The sequence below is a fragment of the Pseudonaja textilis genome, chromosome 2 (genome assembly GCF_049901715.1).
Source record: "Pseudonaja textilis isolate UNSWEBS1 chromosome 2, rPseTex1.2, whole genome shotgun sequence".
In the NCBI taxonomy this organism is placed as follows: Eukaryota; Metazoa; Chordata; class Lepidosauria; order Squamata; family Elapidae; genus Pseudonaja; species Pseudonaja textilis.
Genome location: NC_141991.1, coordinates 6,941,494 through 6,958,789, shown reverse-complemented (window position 1 = coordinate 6,958,789; position 17,296 = coordinate 6,941,494). Strand labels below are relative to the sequence as shown.

Here is a 17,296-nt window from a genome sequence, read left to right as displayed (position 1 = left end):
CCTTACAAGCCACCGGCTTAAAGGACCCCACCCCCTCCTCATTTCAACCCTGAGATCCAAATATTCTCTTTTATTGATAAAGAGGCGCGCTTGCACAACAGTCTAAGGGGAATAAAATCTAAGGGGCCGGGGGAAGTGGGTGATGGGACACAAAGGGGGCGTCTCAGCTCGGCGTAGGGCTTCCTTGTTCGCTTTCCACGCAATCCTGCTTTCGGCTCGTGAAACAGAAACGCCCCGCGGCTGTAGGGTGCAAAAATCAAGGCGCAGTGGAAGGGTTAAAGACAGAGAGACGTTAACTCCTAGAGCGGAAAAGAGCGAGACGCGTAAAGACAGAGAAGTGTTTAACTCCTAGAGCGGAAATGAGCGAGAGAAGACAAGAGTTAACTCCTAGAAGGGAAATGCGCGAGACGCGTAAAGACAAGTGTTAGCTCCTAGAGCGGAAATAAGCGAGACGCGTAAAGACAAGTGTTAGCTCCTAGAGCGGAAAGGAGAGAAGCGGCTTGTAAAACATCGGCTCACGTAGAAACCTCGACTTGCCCCCCCCCCTCTTCCCCAGGAGCTAGTGCGGGCAACAATTATTTCGCGCACGCTCCGTTTGATCTCTGAAGCTCTCGAGATGGTCGGCTTCTCCCCGGGAAAATTCTTCGCCCGAAACTCGGAGGCCGCGCGTTGCAAAACGGGATGGCAATTCACCTCTGCAAGGGCGGCGGAGCCGAGAGGACTCAGTCCCTCCTCTTTCCCCCCCGCGCCGAACTCATCGGCCGGGGAACCGTGGCGCACCGCCGGTAGCTTTCTAGGGTCTGCAGGGGGAGGGCGAAGGGGTCATAGAGATTTGCATGGAGAGGGGGAAGGGATAAAAAGACCCTTCCCTGTTTTCCCCCTTTGGCAGAGGGGCGGGGAGACTCCGGAAGCTGCTGGTGTAAAAGCGCTGGGTGCCCCTCCCCGTGGGAAAGGAACGGTGGATTTTCCCACGCCCGGCACAGCCCGCTAGTCCAGGTGGGAGAGGCTTTTAACAGGGAATTCTGGGTGCTGTAGTCCAGCATATTTGAGGGGGAGTTCTGAGTTTACTCCACAGGGTTACACCCACACCAGCGGAACTCCTGCAAACTGTAGAGTTGCTAGGCGCCAACAACCAGATCCACCCGTGAAGAGTTCAATGAGTTACAGTTTAATTGCTCCTGTCTTTTACCTAGACATCGTCCCAGATTAGTGGTTTGCACCTGGACCAGACTAGTTAAGGTTCAACAGCATTCAGACTTTGTCATTTTGTACCCATTTGTAAAGACGTAGGGATTTAGATTCCAGACTCATTCTCTCTACTTGACTCCTCCCCCTGGCTCTTCCAATCTCTCTTGACAATAGTAGAATTATAATTACACCCTTTTGACGTGCCTAGTAACGTCTGCCACATCTGTAGGAGCTCCAATATTCTACCTGCAGCCAGTGCCCCTAGTGGCAAGGGAGTGAAAAACCAGAAAATCCAGTTGCCTCTTGACAACCATGACCTGGATGATTGAGAATCTCCAAGGACAAAGTTTTTACCCAACCATATCTAGAAAGCCCCCAACCCTTCTGTTCAACAAAGGGTGGGAAGGTTAGTGGGAGGGACAAGGAAATCAGGCGAGCCTTGTGATGGACGGCTGAAACTATCCTAGAAAGCCGAGCTCACATTTGGGGAAAAGAGACGGAAAAGGGAGCTCTTTGGGGGAAATAACCCTGGCAGGCAAAAATGTGTCCCTTTGCACTCAACTCTTATGTTTCCCACGGTAGCACATTTTGATATGAAGGCTCTGATCTTTCAGTCCAAAGACTGAAATTATCTAGTGACACTTTTGTTTGCCTAAAGCCAACTTCTCGGCCAGGAAATAATTACATTTCAGTCCTCCAGGGTCAGTGTGGGAAGCGAACTGCACCTGACTCCCTGTGTCTGTCAAAAGTCTCCCCTGGAGGATTTGCCAAAAAGCAGAGCTGAAATCTTTATGATAATTTGCCCTGTTGGGACATCCCTGACTAATTCAATTAGTTATTGGACTCAAAGATTGTTGGGTGTTTCTCTGGAGAGAAATCAAATAAATCCCTGTATGGTTAGGGTAGAGCTAGAATTAAATCAGCCATCAAGAATTAATAGGTATGGGAACTCAGTCCTTGAAATTGGCTGAGAAGGGAATACATCACACCTGTGGTTGAAGGAGAAAAACAAATCTGACCTTAGTTGGCATGGTAGTTAAAGAGAAAACTCCAGGGGTCTGGTTAATGCCCGAGCATGTCACAGAACTGAAGTAACTTCCTGCTAAGTTAGAGTCAACATTTATTTTGAAAGTTAATGCTCAAGGGCATCACCACATAACAGCTGCTTGCAAATAGTATGACAGAGTCTAGAAGAACAAAATCAACTTTTGTCAAAAACTGGTCATTAGGACTGTGTGTAGTTAAAAATATCTTTCATACACATATGTAAACATACAGAGAACTTAAAGAAAACCAAATGAAAACACTGAAATGATGCATTTCACCCCATGGAAAGAAGAAAGGATAAAAGTTTTATAGGAGTCAAGAAGCAGAATGCAGACTCTGAAGAAATTGCACAGTGGGAGATAGGTTAGATAGTCATTGCCCAGAAGATCTTTGGTTGCCCTCTCCCCTCTTTGGAAGAGCTTTATAGCTCCCACTGCCTTAAGAAAGTTCAAAACATTCTCAAAGACCCATCCTGGGCACCCTTTTTTTGAACTATTACCATCTGGAAGATGGTACAGAATAATAAAAACAAGGACAAATAGGCTGAAAAACAGCTTCTATCCCAGGGCAGTAGCTCTGTTGAATTCTACTGTATAATGCAGTGTTGGTGTGGTGTTGGGGGTTTTCAATTCAATGTGTGGAGTATGAAGGGTGTGTGTGTCAGCTTTGGAAGCCATATTCCTTGCTGCCACAAAGCCTGAGAAAGTGGGAGGGGGCGTGATTTCAATTGAGCAGTTCTAAGTAGACAAAATAAAATTCTTTCATTAGTTCTAGGTTATTAAGTGTGGTGCAGGATGGAAAAAGGATCATACTCTTGGATGGAATGTGATTGGTCCATGTGATGTGATGATGGCAAAAAGGGGATGGTTTGTAGTTTGGGACATTGTGGGAAGTGTGGAAAACTTTTAGTTTCGAGATTCCACAGATGTGCCAGGTGCTATTCTAATAAAGGTACTTTTGAGATTATGCTTGTCTCGGAGTTACTGATTGGAATGGAGGGTTGCTGGAATGCTGACAGTGTGTTTGTGTTTATTTTCATGGTCATGATGTGTACTGAAGATGGTGTTTGATTTCATTGTATGAGGTGCAATGACAATAAAGTAAACTAAAACAAAGGGAACTTTGAGGAAATGATTATCTCGGAATTGTCTGTTTTGGAGGTTGTTACTTGGAACACGGACACTTGTGTTTTGGAAAACAAATTGACCCTCTTTTCTTTGTGGCAGCCCCTCAAGTGCTGGAATACTGCTATCATGTTACCCTTAGTCCTTCTTTTCTCTAGACTGGCCACCCAATTCCTGCAACCATTCTTCATATGTTTTGCCTTTAATCATTTTAGTTGCTCTTTGCAAATATCAACATCTTTTTTGTAATGTGGTAACCAAAACTGGATGCAGTATTCCAGGTGTGGCCTTACTAAGGCTTTATAAAAGGTAAAGGTTCCCCTCACACATACATGCTGGTCATTTCCAGCTCTAGGGTGCGGTGCTCATCTCTTTTACAAAGCTGAAGAGCCAGCACTGTCTGAAGATGCTTCCATGGTCATCTGTTATGCGCCGCTAGGGATTTGAACCGCCGAACCGCCGACCTTTCTAATCAACAAGCTCAGCGTCTTAGCCAATGAGCCACCGTGTCCCTTTATAAGGCTTTATAAAGCGGTGCAAATGCCTCACCTAATTTTGATTCTATGCCTCTCTTTATACAGTCAAGGATTGTACTAGCTTTTTTGGCTGCTGCAGCACACAACACCCTTCCAAGGCCATCCTGGCTAGCATTGACTTGTTGCTCATAAAGCCGTGTTGAATCTGTGTAAGCCAAAACGGGGACATTGCTCTAGCCCATTTTCAGTTGGTCGAAAGCCTTTTCTCTCTGCTCAGTCTACTGTGCTTGAACTGACTCCCAGGATTTCCTGGGTCTGTTATCCTGGTGGAGGTGACCCAAACTGTCGGACATCAAGCCAGCTCCATTCCTTTCCTCATCATGATCTGATGTAACAGCCTGCTCAACAGTGGTGGGATTCAACTTTTTTTTTTTTTACCACTGGTTCTGTGGGCATGGCTTGGTGGGTGCGCTTTGCACGTGCTTGTGCCAAACGCACACTTTGTGCACACGCAGAGGGTTTGCTACTGACCACCTGCAATCCTGCACTCTCCCTGTATCTTCAACAGACATGCGGCAATCTGCTGTGCTGCACAAAGCAACTGAGCTTCAAAACCAGGAAATAAACGTCAGTATAGAGCCAAGGCAGGCAGGCAGGTGAACCAGTTCGCTCACAGATGATACTTGGAGCTACCGGTTTGGCTGAACTGGGCCGAACTGGTAGAATATCACCCCTGCTGCTCCAGCATCTGATATATTCAGACAGTCTTTTGCCTCTCTTCTGGTACATTTGTTCAAACCGAAGACGCAGCTAGGAATTGTCTCAGCTGGCCCAAACTCATCCTGCAATAGATAGAGGTAATCATGTGCTGGACAGAGCTCTTGGCTGACTTTTAAGCTTCTAATGGTTTCTGCAGCAGAAACTTTCAGGCTCTCTTGAGATCCTCTGCTTCTTTTGTGTCTTTGGGACATCCCTCTCCTCTGTTACCTCTATGGCCTATTCCATCCAGATTTTGTATTCTTCTTCCCCTCTTGCACTGCTTGTATCCTGGAAAAGGCACACTCTTGCATTTAAGCCCATTAAAGTGTCTCATGGTCACTTCATCTCCATTTCGGCACTTCGCATCTGGTACACATTTATAACTATCATAGTAACCTCTGGTTAGAAAATTGTCACTTCCATTCTTTACAAATGTCTTCCTATAAGCAGAGTGACTGGAGAATGCAGAAAGTGTTAAGGTATTGAAGCTTTAATAGCTGACCAGCTGCTGTAAGACTACTGTAAATGCTGATGCAATGAGAATGAGAATGAGTCAGCAATAATGAGTTATTGCTGCTTTAAGAAGCTGTTTATATTAAAGGCAGCCATGAGAGAGTGTATCTCTATCTCCTCGTGTTCTATTTCCATTGTAGTTCTCTGTGCAGAGTAATGAAGATTGCTTGCTTGCCCGGTATGTGCCTAACACGTATATGTATGTATATAGCTGTCTTGTATATTAACCATTGTTAAAAGACAAAGCCTCTGTGTGCTGTGTTGTGCTCCTGGCTTGTGCTGCAAGCACTCTGAGAGAAGGAAAATAATGCGCTGTCAAGTAATACTTTGCTTAACTCCTGTGGTAACTTGCAGTTCAGTTCAATCTTAAAATCAATATATGCATATCTAGAAGAACAGATAGGGGATGCGATGTCTCAGTGACTAAGATGCTGAGCTTGTCAATCAGAAAGGTAGGCAGTTTGGCAGTTCGAATCCCTAGCACTGCATAATGAAGTGAGCTCCCATTACTCATCCCAACTTCTGCCAACCTAGCAGTTCAAAAGCATGTAAAAATGCAAGTAGAAAAATAGGGACCACTTTGGTGGGAAGGTAACAGCATTCCATTCACTGTCAGCATTTAGTCATGCCACATGACCACGGAGATGTCTTCGGACAGCGCTGGCTCTTCAGCTTTGTAACAGAGATGAGCACTGCCCCCTAGAGCTGGAAACGACTAGCATGTATGCTATTTAAATCTTCAAAGTAATCTTTTCCAAGCCTAATTGGAATTGTTTGAAACAAATATAAATTTCTGGGTAATATATTCATCTTGATTGTTGAAATTCTCCTGCAACCATTCCTAATAGTAAAACTATGGTTTTACCGTAAACATTTTTGTTGCTCTTCTGTGCACTCTTTCTAGAGTCTCAACATCTTTTTTATATCGTGGCAACCAAAACTGGATGTAATATTCCAAGTGTGGTTTTACCAGGGCTTTATAAGGCATTACCTCATGTGAATATCTCATGGGATCTTGATATTGTCCCTCTTTTTAATGTAGCCTAGGACTGTTAGCTTTTTTAGTAGCTGCAGCACGCTGCTGGCTCATATTTAAGTGATTGTCCACTAGGATTCCAATATCCCCCTTGCAGTTAAAATTATTGAGTCAGATGCCACCTATTCTATATCTGCATTTGATTTTTCTTTCCTAAATGTAGAACCTTACTTTTCTCACTGTTGAATTTCATTTTGTTAGATAGCGCCCAATGTTTAAGTCTGTTGAGATCCTTCTGTATCTTGAGCCTATCATCTGGAGAGTTAGCTATTCCTGCAAGTTTGGAATCTTATGCAAATTTAACGTGTTCTCCTTGTATCCCCTTATCTAAATCATGGATGAAGATATTGAAGAGTATTGGGCCTAAGATGAAGCCCTGAGGTTCTCCACTGCATACTTCCCTCCAAGTAGATGCCATTTCATTAGGAATTACACGTTGAGTGCAGTTGATCAGCAATCCATTGGTGGTGAAGCTGTCTAAGCCATATTTTTCTATCTTATCAAGTAGTAGGCTGTGGTCAACTTTATCAAATATCTTACTGAAGTCCAAGTAAATTATATTGACAGCATTTGTCTGGTCCACTAATTTTGTTACATTATTCAAAGAATGCAATAAGATTTATCTGGCATGATCTGTTTCTGACAAACCCATGTTGGCTTCTGGTTGTGGATTTGTTTGCTTCTATGTATCTGTAGATTTGTTGGTTTATTATCTTTTCCAGAATTTTATTGATGTCATGTGGATAGGTCTGTAGTTTCCTGGATCCATTTTTTTCCTGGAGACTACATCAGTCTTTCCCCAGTCATCTGATAGTTCCCTGGTGCTCCAGGATCTTTGAGAAATATGGCTCAGTGTTTCTGAGATCATGTCTTCCAATTCCTTCAGAATCCTGGAGCATAAAACATCTGGTTCTGGTGATATGAACTCATCTAGTGTGGATAGGTGTTCTCTTATCTTTTTTTTTTTTTGGCTTGTTTTGACTTGCATTCGTAATCTGCATTTTACAATATTTTTTTAATAGGTTGACTGTTTTTTCCTTTTGCATGAAAACAGATGCAAAGAATGAGCTAAGCAGTTCTCCTTTCTCCCTGCTACTCATCATCTCCTTACCATTTTCTTAATTTTTTTCTTGTTTTTTTACATATTGAAAGAAGCCTTTTTTTTGTTAGTTTTGACTTTTGTCTCAAGCCTTAGTTCATTTTGAGCCTTAGCTTTCCTGACTTCAACTTTTTCGGTTCAAGATATTTGCTGATATTCTGCCTTACTTATGTGCCCTTCTTTTCACTTTTTATACTTGTTTTTTTGACCTTCACTTTATGAGAGAGTTCTTTGTGCAGCCATGCACACATCTTTTAACTTTTCTTTCTCACTGGAATTATGCTAGACTGGCTTTTATAATCTTCAAGTTTCCCAAGCATCTCAGTTTGCTTTCCCCTTGAGGATTCTCATCGATGGAATCCTTTCCAATCTCTAAAATTATTGAAATCAGCTCTCTTAAATTCTAAGACTCTAGTTTGACTTTGTTCTATTGCTTGTGCTTATGAATGTTGAATTCCATTATTGCATGGTCACTCACCACTTCCCAAGGTTTCTGTACATTCAACATCTTCTATCATTTCATCTGAAATAGTGAGAATTAAGTCCAGTACGGCTAACCATCTAATTCCATTCTCTACTTTTGGGGAGACTAAATTGTCTGCTAGATTTGTAAGGATTTTCCACAAGGTGCAGAGTTTGTCTCCCAGTTAATGTTGGGGTAGTTAAAGTGCCTCATTAATAATGTGGTATGCCTCCTAGATACCCTAGTTATCTGACTAGCAAAAAGTTCATCTATTTCCTCTGTTTGGTTGTGTGGCCTCTATGGCAATGCCCTTTTACCCTTTTGCATTGACCCAAATGCATTCAAGATGGTTTTCATTATATCCTTGCCTTCAAATACCAGAGAAAGTGATAATTTGATTGACCAGTGCCCAAATTCACTGTTGGCTGAATCAAATGTAATTGATGTAATTGATGGAGGTCTTATTGGTTGCATTGGGAAGTCAAGCTTTGGAATTAAGATTTGACTTGGTCTGTGTCTCAACTCATAAAATATTTCTATTGTCTTTTTAGAGTTGCCAACAGAAAGGGAGGGGGGAGCAGTGCAGCAGCTTGCAAACTGAATGTGCATTCCATAAATGTTTTCAAAGATAGTAACCGAAGTTTCTGCTGTGCAAAATTCTAACTGGAGAGTATGATTGATGACTCCTGGCTATGGATGTGTCCCACTGGAGAATATGAATTACGATACGTGCAGGAGATGGGGAAAAAACAGAGTCATGGGTGACAATGAATGATGTGTCTCAGTCGGTTACACCCAGGCACTGCCAGACATTTTAACTCCCAATAAATCCTTTTGAAGTTTTGGAAGTTCGGCTCGAGTATCATGATTTAAATGGGGTTAAATGCCGGAATCCTGACACTGTGATGTTTCTAAGCAGTCCAGAACTGACCAGAATTATCCATGCCTCTGTTTCACCCCAGCTTAAAAATTGCAATAGTCCTTTCATCAAAATAGCAATCCAAAGGTTGTCATAGTACTTAAATCTTTTCTCCATTTTATACCTGGTTGTATCAGTTACAAACATTTGGAATTGGTTAGATATTTCATATTGCTCTTGGCTAGCTCACATCTCTATGCCCATTGTTCATAGATGGTTAATTCTAACACATTTTCTTTGCCATTTCTTGTTTTTCTGTTTAGTCTCTGCCGTAGTCCAAATGTGTGGAAAAATGTTGTCCTGGATTTGTCAAACGGGCTCGTGAAGAAGAACCGGTTTGCTGCTATGACTCTCTTCCTTGTCCGAAGGGGACCATCTCCACTCAGGAAGGTGAGTGACACAAAATAAAGAGTGAGCCTTGTGGAAATGGGTTTATCCAGAGTAAAGTGCAGTTAAAAGTCAAATCTCAGTTTGTCTCTTTTCTTGTATATTTTTGGCATGTTCAATTTCTTCCCATAAAGGAGAGAATAAGAAAGAGATCTTGAAGGATGGGCTCCGAAGCATTAGAAGGACACAGCAGATTAGGCAAGGTTTATTAATGCCAGAGAAAATACATCTTCTTTTGGGAGAATATATGAATATCGTTGAAATTTGAGCATTGGACTTAGGTCCATTGCTTTTTCTCCCCAAACCAATCTTACATTGTGCTGTGCCCAAAAATATATATCCAGAAAGATATCAGTCAGTCAGTTGGCTGACTGCCAGCCAATCTTTATTAAGGTTATAGACCACCATATGTGGAAAGATCTAAATGGTAGGACCATGGAGGAAGAATTGTTGGGTTTGGAAAAAGAAGAGCAAACATGTTCAGAGTATTGCAGCATAAATTCAGCGCCAGAAGAATAAACATAGATGATTGAGGCTTCGTTTAACTTGTTTATAAATTTTACAATACCAATTGTAGATTTCTCCAACATGGAGCAAACTCAAACAGAAGCAGACATGTTACAGGTTCAGGGCAGAACAGCAACTCAACTTCAGCAGGCATGTAAGATACACAGCAGAGGAGAGAAGCAGTTTCATTTTCAATAGACAGACTCAGAGCTTAACATAGCTTCAGGGCTGCATAGCTTAATATAGAGCCATGCTTAGGCTACTTCTAGTTTCAGTTTTCAAACTGTCCCCATTGGCTGACTTAGTTGCTATGGCTACTCATTGGCTGACCTTGTTACGATGCTCTATTCTAGTTCATGAATATACTCTGATAAAACAGAAGAGTCACCATAGAATCCAGAAAGAGGAAATCCCTGAGAGGAGTCATGGAGATGTTTTGCTCCCTCCAGTGCTCTATTTAGCCATGCTATGGATTAAGGTTCAAATTCAGTATTAATATTAAAGTTCAGTTTTATAGCTATCATGGTGAACCTTCTTCTAAGCTATGCCTTTCTTAACAGTATTTCAGATTCCTTAGTGTTATTGGGCCTTCTCACTTCTTATCTTTTTATGTTGTTTTCTTACAAATATAAATATTTATGATACCATCAAAAGAGATTTCAATTCTTCAATTTGCTCCAATTCTTAAACTATTGAAGGAGAATGTGTGTAGCTCAGGATTGAAATGAGAAGTCCTTGATGCTCTCTGAGCCTCGTTGTTTTCTTGAAGATGTTTCATTACTCAAACTAAGTAACACCATCAGTGTTAGTGAGCCCAGATAGCACCAAGGAACTCTTGGTCCTTAAATTTTTTAAAATATAATATATAGAAAACCATAGTGCACCTTATTTTGGGACCATAACTCTGCAGAAATAGACAACAAACTTATAACCTGTATGCATTCTTTAATATCCAGGTTAGCTGCATAAAAGCATTCTATATTTTAGGAATATAATTTTACATCATGTTTACATTTTAACTCTTACATTTGTTTCCAAAGTTGTTTCAATTTAACTTTTGATTTGAAGCCAAAATGAAGCTATGCTGGACCATTTCAGACAAATGGTTATCCAATCTCTTCTTAAAAACTTCCAGTGTTGGAGCATTTACAACTTCTGGAGGCAGGTTGTTCCACTGGTTAATTTTTCTAAGTGTCAGGAAATTTCTCCTTAATCTTTGGTTACTTTTCTCCTTGACTGGTTTCCATCCATGGCTTCTTGTCCTGCCTCCAGGTGCTTTGAAGAATAGCTTGACTCCCTCTTCTTTGTGGCAGCACCCGAGATATTGAATCACTGCTATCATGTCTCCCCTAGTCCTTCTGTTCATGACACTAGACATATCCAATTCCAGCAACTGTCCTTTATATGTTTTCGTTGCTCTTCTCTGCACTTTTTCTATTCAAGTTTTTAAATAAAAAAATTGTTCTTACTTTTCTTAGATGCTGAAAAATGTACCAAGTGTCCGGATGATCAATATTCAAATAAGGACCAAGTCCATTGCATTCCCAAAATCATAACCTTCCTGTCTTATGAGGAACATCTGGGCATCATCTTGGTCTCTTTTGGACTACTTTTGTCTTTAATCACAAGCTTCATTTTAATCATATTCATCAAATACCTAGAAACTCCCATCGTCAAAGCCAACAATCGGGACCTCTCGTATATCCTTCTCATCTCCCTACTGCTTTGCTTCTTGTCCTCCTTCTTGTTTATTGGCCAACCAACAAAAGCCACATGTCTTCTTCGACAAATGGTGTTCAGCATAATTTTCTTGCTTGCCATATCTTCTATTTTAGCTCAAACAATTATGGTGGTGCTGGCCTTCCTGGCCACGAAGCCAAGAAACAGGGTAAGGAGTTGGTTGGGGAAGAGTTTGACCAACTCCATTATTCTTATTAGTTGTTTTGTCCAGATTGTCATTTGTGCCACATGGCTGGCAGTTTCTCCCCCATTCCCAGATTCTGACCCATATTCTCAGTCTGGACAGATCATCTTACAATGCAACTAGGGGTCTGTCACCACGTTTTACTCTGCCCTTGGCAACATGGGCTTCTTGGCTGCCATCTGCTTCATGGTGGCTTTCTTTGCCAGGAATCTACCTGGGGCCTTCAATGAAGCTAAGCTGATTACCTTCAGCATCTGGTCTTCTGCAGTGTTTGAGTGTTTTTTGTCCCCACATACTTGAACAGAGAAAATACATGGTGGCTGTGCAAATTTTCGCCATTTTGGCCTCCAGTGCTGGTTTGCTGGGCTGCATCTTCCTCCCCAAGTGCTACATTATTATTCTGAGGCCAAATTTAAATACAAAGGAACATCTAACTGTAAAAGTAAAATAGAAAAGTGATTACAATTTTGTTTTCTCATAGGCATAATATTTAATTATGTATTGCATTTATTACTGGATTTGTATGCTGTGCTTATATCTATTTGACTCCCAAGATGACTCACCATCAAAGGAAATAAAAATATAATTTAAATATATTTCAAGAATTAAACAAACGTTAAAAGAAATCAATTAGCAATGAATAGAATAGAACACAATAATGGAAGGGATCCTGGAGGTCTTCTAGTTGAACCCCCTGCTTCGGCAGGAAACCCTACACTGTACCTGCAGAAGTTGTGAATGCTCCAACACTGGATGTTTTTAAGAAGAGATTGGATAACCATTTGTCTGAATTGGTGTGGGGTTTCCTGCCTAAGTAGGGGATTGGACTAGAAGACCTCCAAGGTTCCTTTCAACTCTGTTATTCTATTCTATTCTATTTCAGACAAATGGTTATCCAATCTCTTTTTAAAACTTCCACTGATGTCATATAATAGTTGTCATGCAACATGTAACAGCAAAATTGCAATGATGTAATTATATAAATGTAGGATAGAGCGTACAAAAACTCTGAGGAGAGAAACTAAGATGATCAAAGGCCTGGAGACTAAAACATATGAAGAACAGCTGCAGGAGTTATGTCAGGCCAGTCTAAACAAAAGAAGAATTAGGGGTGACATGATAGCAGTATTTTAGTATTTGAGGGGCTGCCACAAAGAACAGGGTCAAATTATTCTCCAAAACACTAGAGGCAATACAAGAAACAATGGAGGAAACTAAGCAAGGAGAGAAGCAATCTGGAAATAAGGAGGAACTTCCTAACAGTGAGGTCAATTAACAAGTGGAACAGGTTGCCTTCAAAATCATGGGTGTTCCATCACTGGAATTTTTAAGAAGACACTAGACAGTCACTTATCATAAATAGTATAGTTTCTTCTGCTTGAGGAGGGGGCAGACTAGAAGACCTACAAGGTCCATTCCAGCTCTATTCTATTTTAAAAGACAAGGCCCTGTTGCCTAAGGTGGTATGGATATGGAAATCTAAGTCAGTTTGAACCTCATCACTCTCTCTCTATGGTTTGTTCTCAAATGTAGGTAAGGGCAGTAGAGCTGGATATTAGCCATATGCCAATGAAATCCAGCTCCAAGGCTCTGAATGAACTCCCCTAGTAATTTTTTCAGATGTTAAGAAACATCAGAGATCCATATCTTCCCAAGGAAAGAGTTCAATATGGCCCTAAAATTACAATCTTTCTGTCCTATGATGAAGAGTTGGGTATCATCCTGGCTTCCTTGATCTTCTTCATTTTTTCTTATGCACTCTTGGTCTTTTGAATTTTCACTAGACACCGGGAAACCCCCATAGTGAAGGCCAACAACAGGGATTTCTCCTAAATCCTTCTCACCTCCCTCCTGCTTTCCTTCCTTTCCTCTTCTTTTCATTGGACAGCCAAGAAAAGCCACCTGCGGCATTTACCCCCAGCAAGAATAGCGAAGATTTTCAAGGATAAATCGGCGAAGTGTTGGAAATGCCATCAAACACCTGGATCATATTACCATATGTGATGGATGTGTGTAGAAGCTAAAAGATACTGGACTAAAATACACACGTGGCTGGAAAAAGTGACAAAACAGCATACAGATTTAAAACCAGATATATTTTTATTGGGAACTTTACCTGAAGGTTACAACAGAGAATTGACATATTTGATTATTAATGTTTTAACTGCAGCTAGAATTGTATTTGCTCAAAATTGGAAAAATGAGAAAATTCTGATAGAGAAGGAGGTGATTAAGAAAATAATGGAATGTGTAGAAATGAGTAGATTAACATTAGCAATTAGAGAGCAAGAAGAAAAAGAATATTTTAAGATATGGGATTTGTTTTATCAATGGTTAGATAGAAAAGTAGGAAATTGAAGTATAATATAATAGCAATGATATGTTATAATTGATTATTATGGTATGAATTATGATATGAATTTAAATTAGCAAGAACTGAGATTTCCTCTAAAGGATAATGCATCCTGTATCCATTGTAGAGTTCTCCGTACAAAGATAAGAAAATTGATTACTTGCAAGGTATTTGCCTATCATGTATATTTCTGTATATGTCTTGTATATAAACCATTGTTAAATGTCTATGCCTCTATGTGCTGTATTTTGCTCCTGAGCTGTCTCATAATAGTAGTCAGATGCTGCAAACACTCTGACACTATGTTTCACAATTGCTGGTAAAATATAAGCTGTCTTGATGAAGAAGACTGTGAGAGATTGAGTGGAGGAATGGTAGAAGAGTAGATATCAACAGTCAAAACATAGGATATAAGCTTAGTGGAAATTCATTTGGTTTCCCTGGCACATAACTGAGTATAATAAAGTTTAAATTGGTCTTGGACAAATTTCCTGTTTTATCTCAATATTGACCTGTTGTATGGTTGTCACTATCAAGATGTTCTGCTGTCAACTAAGTTCATTCTCAGTCAGAATCCATGGTCTATACCCAGAACACAAACACAGGTTTCCTCTCTTGTAAGGGAGCAGGGAGCAAGGAATTTCCAAGAATGACATCAAACACTATTGAGCCGTGGTGGTGCAGTAGTTAGAGTGTTGTACTGCAGGTGACTTCTGCTGACTGCCGGTTGCCTGCAAATTGGCAGTTCCAATCTCACCAGGCTCAAGGTTGCCTCATTCTTTCATCCCTCTGAGGTAGGTAAAATGAGGACCCAAATTGTTGGGAGCAGTATGCGGACTCTGTAAACCTCTTAGAGAGGGCTGTAAACAGGGGTGGGATTCTACCAGTTTGGTCCGGTTTGGGCAAACAGGTAGCTCCAAGGATCATCTGGGAGTGAACCAGTTTGGTTTGCTCTGACGATCAGCTGTTGGGCCCACCCATCCACTAAGCAGGGGGTTGGACTAGAAGACCTCCAAGGTTCCCTCCATCTCTGTTATTCTATTCTGTTCTAATCTTTTTCCTTCCACAGATGATACAGTTTTTATTTGGGATTTCCTCAAGAGGGCTGAGCTTTTTTTTAAAAAAAAATGGTCTTGGTGGTGTTTTTTCAAACTTCCTTTCTCAATGGAGCACTTTGGAAAGGAAACTCTTGAGGAAGTTACAACAGTGGTGTTTCTTCCCCTTATAATTTTCAAAATCACTGCTATTCCTTGTTTCACGTGGGTGCCACATCACTTGGGATTTTCCTTCCCAACAGCTGAAGAGCAAGATGAGATAATCCAACATCCAGGCTTGCATAAACACCTTGGGTGAAGTTTTGGGTGGGGCAGATGCTGTGCAGATAAACATGGTCTTATCCTCTCAGATGTTAACCTTTGATTGAGATCTGTCTACACACAGAAGCTATTGCAAGTTCATGCTTGAAAGACATTCTGCTAACAATATAACAAATGCAGTCCCTTGGCAGGAAATGGTGCAGGCATAGAAAGAACAAGCCTCTTCTGTTATTTCTGCTGATCCTGTTCCCGCCTTGCACAGCCTCCAAGAGGTGGAAGACCTCCTGCCCTCTGACTCTGGGGCGGGATGGAGAACAGCCATTGATTTATGGCAAGCCAGGAGACCTTCTCATTAGTGGGATGATCTGTGGAATGAAGACTCTTTTTCAACAACATAATTTCCTCAGGACTCCCTCTGCTATGGTTTCTGAGTAAGACTATGGGGTGTTCCAACTTATCTGATTTCTGCCATGTTGGTAACATCCTGGTCCTGGCTTCTCTGTATGGGCCAATTACTGCTCATTTTTTTTCTTTAGAAGCACATCTGGAGATGTATTTCGTGGGCTGCAGCTAATGTGGCTGTAAGCTATAATGCTGGTTGACAAGCTAGAGCAGGGGTGTCAAACTTGATTTCATTGAGGGCTGCATCAGGATTTTGTTTGACCTCAGGGGGCCAGAGTGGGCATGGGCACTTGTGTTGGGGGCATCTGTGGTGGCCAAGTGCTAAGGCAGAACTTTCCCCAGACCCTCCCTCCCTCTCATTACAACCAACCAACCTTCCTTCCTTCCTTCCTTCCTTCCTTCCTTCCTTCCTTCCTTCCTTCCTTCCTTCCTTCCTTCCTTCCTTCCTTCCTTCCTTCCTTCCTTCCTTCCTTCTCATCCCGGACATAAACTGTTTCAACTTGTACCCTCAAAACGCTGCTATAGGGCATTGCACACCAGAATACTGCACACTAGGCACAAGGACAGTTTTTTTCTTGAAAGCCATCACTCTGCTCAACAAATAATTCCTTCAACACTGTCCAACTATTTACAAAGTCTGCACTACTATTACTATTAATCTTTTCATCACTCCTTACCACCCCTTCCCTCCCACTTGTGACTGTATGAACTTTGTCACTTGTATCCTTACAATTTATATTGACTGTTTCCTAGTATGATTTGATGGATTATGTGTACCCTACGACTATTATTAAGAGTTGTACCTTATAATTCTTGGTTCTTGATAAATGTATCTTTTCTTTTATGTACACTGAGAGCATATGCACCAAAGACAAATTCCTTGTGTGTCCAACCACACATGGCCAATATTCTATTCTATTCTATTCTATTCTATTCTATTCTATTCTATTCTATTCTATTCTATTCTATTCTATTTTCTATTCTATTTTCTATTCTACTCTACTCTACTCTACTCTACTCTACTCTACTCTACTCTATTTTTCCTTGCTTCCTTGCTTCCTTCCTTTTCCTTCCCTCTTCATTCTCCTGTTAATGATTTTTTACGTTGTGCAAATGGGAAGAAAGTGCTTAAAAAGGAATCAGCAATTTGAGTTCTGCTTTTTTTTAAATTCTATTTTTTTTAAAAAAGGATATGAATTGAATGGTTTGTGAAGTAACCAACAAATATTGGTTAGGAAGTGAATCTTGGTCACCTCTCATTCCTTGTTCATACATTCACTAGGTCTTGCATCTTTGCAAACTTGAAAAAAAGTATCTTAATCACTTTTCCTGTTCTGATTAATGAGTTATAACCACTTTTTTCATGGTTGTTCTATTTTAAAGTCTTCAGTAGCTTTGTAAACTTCACACAGCATTCAGTAATTAGCAGATTAGAAATAAGAATTTGCTTCAAAATATGTCTTGGTCAATGAATTATATCCACTTTTTTCATGGTTGTTCTATTTTAAAGTTTTCAGTAAACTTCACACAGCATTCAGAAATTGGCAGATCAGAAATAAGAATCTGTTTCAAAATGTCAAAATATGTCTTGACCCCAAAATAACATCAAACTCCTATCTCCCAATGACAGTAGATAGAAAACAGAAAGTAGAAAAGAAGGTAGATGGAATTGTGGATGTAGTCTACATCAACTATTATGCACTCAATAGATATTGATACATTGCAGTTTTATGAGGTTAAAAAAACCCAATGAAATAGACTTGTTTCTTGCTGTGGTTGATGT

General features: G+C 40.7%; 1 long non-coding RNA gene across 1 annotated transcript; it reads left to right on the top strand.

Annotated features, from left to right (window-relative positions):
* Window positions 1-460: 460 nt before the first annotated feature.
* LOC148126633 (uncharacterized) lies at window positions 461-14,022 on the top strand. Its single transcript, XR_015742509.1, has 3 exons — window positions 461-785; window positions 8,888-9,014; window positions 13,331-14,022. It is a non-coding gene; the product is annotated as an uncharacterized LOC148126633 (long non-coding RNA).
* The last annotated feature ends 3,274 nt before the right edge of the window (window positions 14,023-17,296 follow it).